Below are 5,775 nucleotides of genomic sequence, written 5' to 3' on the forward strand. Positions count from 1 at the left end.
CCACTGCTGTAAGTCTGTGTGGTGTCTTATTTCAGTCCTGTGAATAAGAATCCAAGAACTGGGCTGGAGAGATGGCTCAGCAGTGAAGAACAGTGACTGCTGGCAAGAGTGGCGTGCTGGGGATCTCTGGTATATACTGGTAAAGCCACCCAAAGGGAGACAGCACATGGTAACCAACACTGTCTAGGCCCAAGAGAGCGTGTGGCTTCTTTTTCAAAGAGACTACATTTTACATAGGTAACTCACAATGTAAATGATTTATACAGTACCTAATTATACAGAGTAAAACATGAAAGTTAAAAAAAAAAAAAAAGAACACTGACTGCTCTTCCAGAGGTCCTGAGTTCATTTCCCAGCAACCACATGGTGGCTCACAACCATCTGTAATGGCATCTGACTCCCTCTTCTGGTGTACATGAAAGCAGAGCACTCATATACATAAATTAAAAAAAAAAAAAAAGAATCCAAGAATTGGGAAACATCCAGCCTGGACCCCAACCACCAGCAACACACTTCTCAAAAGACACACTAAAGATGCCACCACATTTGGGCTTCTCCAGCCCCCTATCAGCATGTCGCTGGCTCTCACCCAGGCTGAGCCAATCACACGCACCTCTCCTGTACTTTAACTCTGTTGCCAACCAAAAGCATAGAAGTCCATGGAAGTGAGTTCCAAATGCCAGTACCTTCTGGTTTCCACAGCAGCTGCATCCTACAGAATCAGTGACGTCAAAGGTGGCATCCAATAGACAAGGGTGCCCTGTGAACGCTTGTTTTTTAAGCTCTATTTTACTTGGGATATCGAAGCCTCTACCTCTCTTCCACCAACCCCTTAACCCTGGGTATGAGAAAGAATGTTAGAGGGGAGAGGGGAGCAGACCCCTTTACTTCTCCCAGCTGTTTAGGGTCAGTTGGGTTCTTTGTGGGGTGTGCAGTACAGGTCTCCATCAACAGCAAACACAGCAAGCAGTCTTCTTTAAGCTGCTGCACTGAAAACTTTCTCTCCGTACTTCCATTACAGTATCCTTACCAAACAGACACTGTTCATGGGGCCGTGTTCTGAGCCCGACTCTCCAGCTTCCCCAGTGATTTCAGTGAAGTAGTCAACAGCAAACAGTGTTCACTTATCTTCTCTATGGCAACTGGGAACTTGGACAGATACAGCATTTCATAAAGCTGCCTGCAGTTCCCAATTCTCTCTTTCTCTATACCACTTAGAATCACGTAATCAGGGGCTGGAGAGATGGCTCAGAGGTTAAGAGCACTGTCTGTTCTCCCAGAGGTCCTGAGTTCAATTCTCAACATCCACATGGTGGCTCACAACCACCTATATCTGGAATATGATGCCCTCTTCTGGCTTGCAGGTGTACATACAGATAGAGCCCTCAGACAGAAACTAAGTAAGTAGAATTGTAATCACTCTATTTTCTCTCTTTTGGTTTTCGAGAAGGGTTTCTCTGTGTAGCCCTGGCTGTTCTGGACTCGCTTTGTAAACCAGGCTGGCCTCGAGCTCACAGTGATCTACCTGCCTCTGCCTGCCGCCTTCTTCTTCTTCTTCTTCTTCTTCTTCTTCTTCTTCTTCTTCTTCTTCTTCTTCTTCTTCGTTGTTGTTTGGTGTTTTTTGTTATTTTTGTCTGTTTGTTTGGTTTGGTTTTTTTTTTTGAGACAGCAGTTCTCTGTAAATTATAGGGCTTCTTATTGAGACACAAAGGAACCATCACAATTGTTGAACTAGTTTTCTTCAGGGAGATCCTCCTGTAAAGTAGGCATTGTGTGCTCATGCCTCATGGATGGATAAAAACGTTCTTCCTGCTGAAGTAGTTTAAGCCAGGAGTACACCCAAGTTTAAGTTTTCCCTTTCTCTCCCTGTACCTCCTGTCTGTTGTCTGTCATCTGTGTTGTGATGTCTGTCTGTCCCTAACAAAGGTCTCTGCTACATACTGACGGAACAGAAAACATGGCATGGGAAAGGAAGAAGGGCTTTCTTCTTCCAGAAATATTTTTTCAAATAAACTTAAACAGACTGAATACACAATTCACTGGGTGCATAGTTTTACATAGTCTCAAGGCTTATCATTAACTTGGTTGCAAGGTCTTTAGTTTCTGAAGTCAAGAGGTACTGTTGGGGAAAAAAACTATTCTCACAACACTGTACACTCCTACGAAATAGGTACCAATATATGCCTAGCAATCATAAAGCTAAATTGTAACTTGCCTAAATGTCATCACACTGCTAAAACTGATTGGTCAGGATCCAAACCCACATCTATAGTGAGAATTTTTGGTTTCTTTAAAAACACAGAACTGTTGTGAAAATGTAAAGGAATTTTAATACAGAACAAGCTGCTCTGGCAAAAGATCACATCCAAAGACCTTCTAGGTCTGTGTGATCCAGCTAGAATATAAATACACCTTTAATCCAGGAGACAGAGCAAAGCAGATCTGAGTTCAAGGACAGCCTGGTATAGAGCAAGTATCAGGTAAAGAAAAGCTTAGGTCCAGGCATGGTGGTACACGCCTTTAATTCCAAACAATGAAGGTAGTTAGTTTGTAGAAGGAAGCACCCATGTTTGAAAGTGATGTCTAATTGAGTGGCAGAAAAAGTGATGAGTCAGAGAAGATTTGACAGAATAGGATACACCCAATTTTCACGAGAAGAGAGATGAGAGGGAAGCTACTCAAGGGGCAATGGAGAGGGAGAGAGAGGGAGGGAGGGAGGCAGTTTTACCAGGAGAGTTTTACAGAGAAAGATTGAAGTCAGAACAAGCCAGAGAAGGAGAAGGAGCCAGAAAATTAGAAGATTGCTGGAATTAGTTTAAAGCCAAGCAGAGCAATTCCAAGGCTGAGAGAAAAGCCAGATTGAATAAATCAGCTGGGGGCTGGAGAGATGGCTCAGAGGTTAAGGGCACTGACTGCTCTTCCAAAGGTCCTGGGTTCAATTCCCGGCAACCACATGTTGGCTCACAACCATCTATAATGAGATCTGTATACATAATAAATAAATAAATCTTTAAAAAAAAAAAAAAGAATAAATCAGCTGGGAGAAGAGTTTGAGCCAGAACAGCTGAGTTGAGCCAGCCAGCCCAGAGCTCAGAAAGACCTAGAAAGGGTGAGCTTACTAAGCAGTAAGTCTCAGAGGCTGAAAACATTGTAGGCCTAGGTTAGATTGTACAAAGGCTAGAAGCTTCCAGGACTAGGCCTAGGTTAGCAGAAGGAGGCAGTAAACCTGTGAGACAACTATTGAGACAGGTGAATAAAAGTTCCTTCTACATGGGAATATGTTTTTATTTTTATTTATTTTTTTTGGTTTTTCGAGACAGGGTTTTTCTGTGAAGCCTTGGCTGTCCTGGACTCACTTTGTAGACCAGGCTGGCCTCGAGCTCACAGAGATCCGCCTGCCTCTGCCTCCCGAGTGCTGAGATTAAAGAAGTGCGCCACCATGCCCGGCTTGTTTTGGTTTTTAAATCCCAGGTGCGGGATATGGGGCTGCTTCAGATTGTCCACAGCATCTGACATAATTTGTCTCATGTTCTGGCAGGGGCATGATTTTGCCAGCTGAGGATAGCTTATGGTTGGAATTCTGGGGACTCTTTAGAGGGTGCAGCTCCTGTTGCCCTCCCTGCTGCTTCTGCTGGACGCTGGACTGCCGTGCTGGGTTCTGTGTGGAGGCCGAGAAAACTCACTTCAGAGAAGCTTAAGATGAAAGCTTTATTTTCTTCAAGCAGGGAGGAGGCCAGTTCGGGATCTGAACCACATCCCCAAAGGGACATTGTACAACATTTTTAAAGGATGGGAACAGGAGGCAGATGGATTGTTGCATTGACCAATTATATTTTGACACTGGGCTTTTCCAGGTCACCTGGTTTTCAGGAGCCTGGACTCAGCTCTTTGCAGTCAGAGGTCCTCTTTCTTGGACTTTGGCCTGGAATTTAGAACGATAGGGGAACAGAGGAGTGGACACGCCTTTTTGTTTGTTTTGTTTTTGTTTTTCGAGACAGGGTTTCTCTGTATAGTCTTGGCTCTCCTGGACTTGCTTTGTAGACCAGGCTGGCCTCAAACTCACAGTGCTCCACCTGCCTCTGCCTCCCGAGTGCTGGGATTAAAGGCGTGGGCCACCATGCCTGGTTGGAGTGGGCAAGCTTTAAGTCAAGAGAGGCAACACATTTACCACCTGTGTGCCTTAGTTTAGATATTGCACACTGGGGGTTGGGGATTTAGCTCAGTGGTAGAGCGCTTGCCTAGCAAGCGCAAGGCCCTGGGTTCGGTCTTCAGCTCTGGGGAAAAAAAAAAAAGACAAGATATTGCACACTGGCAACTTCCCTCTTGACATCCTTTGCTGGTTAACAGGCAAACGTGACACACCTGAGGAAGCAGGACAGGCGTTGGGATCCAGGGCCTGGGACTGTGAACTCAGTTTTGACCCTGCCAGCAAGACGGAGCTTGTTCCTGAGAGGGCTGGGCCAGGACACCATCTCCTTGTAGCTGGTTGCTATTGGAGACATCCTGAGGATGAAGACCAAACTTGCCCCAAGGAACTTGTCACCCCTAATCAGCAGGAAATAGTCTAATGATATATAGGCCTCCTTTTCTCTCTAACCTTTCTTTCCTACCTAGTGTTTGGGGGAGCTGGAAGGGATAGGGGTGGTGTAGGGAGGTAGGAAAAAGTAGCCAAAAGTCCGGCTACACGCATCTATCTGCATAATTAAAAATTTCCCTTCTTCACATTACTCAAAGCACCTGACCTGAACATTCTTTTTACATTTCATATATAAGTATGTGCAGATGCTTACGGAGGCCTAGAAGGGCCTGGATCCTTGGAGCTGGAGCCTCCTGACATCGGTGCTGGAAACCAAACTAAGCTCCTCTGCAAGAGCAGGAAGCACTCATAAATCTCTGAACCACTGCCTCAGCCCTTACGTAAGCATTATAAATTATTTACACAAATTTCACAATATTTGGGTGTTGGTATTACTATCCTCATTGAGGGTGTGTAGACACTTTCAAGCTCATGCAGCCTTAGGGTGCAGGAATAAACGTTTTCTTACATGTCCTTAAGCGTTCCTCAGCGTGGCAGGCATGTTGGCTTTCCGGCTCTTTAAACGTTTGAAGTGCCGTGCATGTGTCAGCTAGGCAGTAGGTAAGTGAGAGCGCGCAACTCCACATGACGGGATATTAAAAACGAATTTGCACAAGGGCAGGGCTGGGTCACTGCACAAGCTAAATGACAGACAGAAACGTGCTCAAACACAACCAGGCTTTTGCAGCAGCTCAGGGAAGGCGGAGGGCAGCACAGAGCTGCACGCACGCGCAGAGGCTTGCACGGCGACATGTCTTCTCGCCCTTAGGGGGCCCTAGCGGCCTCGGCCCAGCAGCGCCCTGACCTGGCAGCGCGTTCTCTCTCACCCACCAACGCTCGGGATATTAAAACTTAGCGCAGGAGCTGGAGAGGTGGCTCAGCGGTTATGAGCACTGACTTCTCTTCCAGAGGATTTGTGTTCAATTCCCAGCACCCACATGGCAGCTCACAACTACCCTTACACAGACATACAATGCAGGCTGAACACCTATGCACATAACATAAAAATAGATAGCAACAGCGCAAACGCCTTTCTTTAGGTTTGCGGTTCCAGATTCCAGGCGCTGGAGACAGAGGCGGCAGCATCTAGAAACAAGTCTTTCTCTGGGTACCCAGAATTCCTACCTAGTCCCGGAAGTACCGAAAGAATGGGCGGGCTCTAGCGGAAATAGGCGGAAACGAGGAGTGGTCCTGGCTAG

This window comes from Acomys minous (assembly GCF_964271855.1).
Source record: "Acomys minous genome assembly, chromosome: 13".
NCBI classification, from domain to species: Eukaryota; Metazoa; Chordata; class Mammalia; order Rodentia; family Muridae; genus Acomys; species Acomys minous.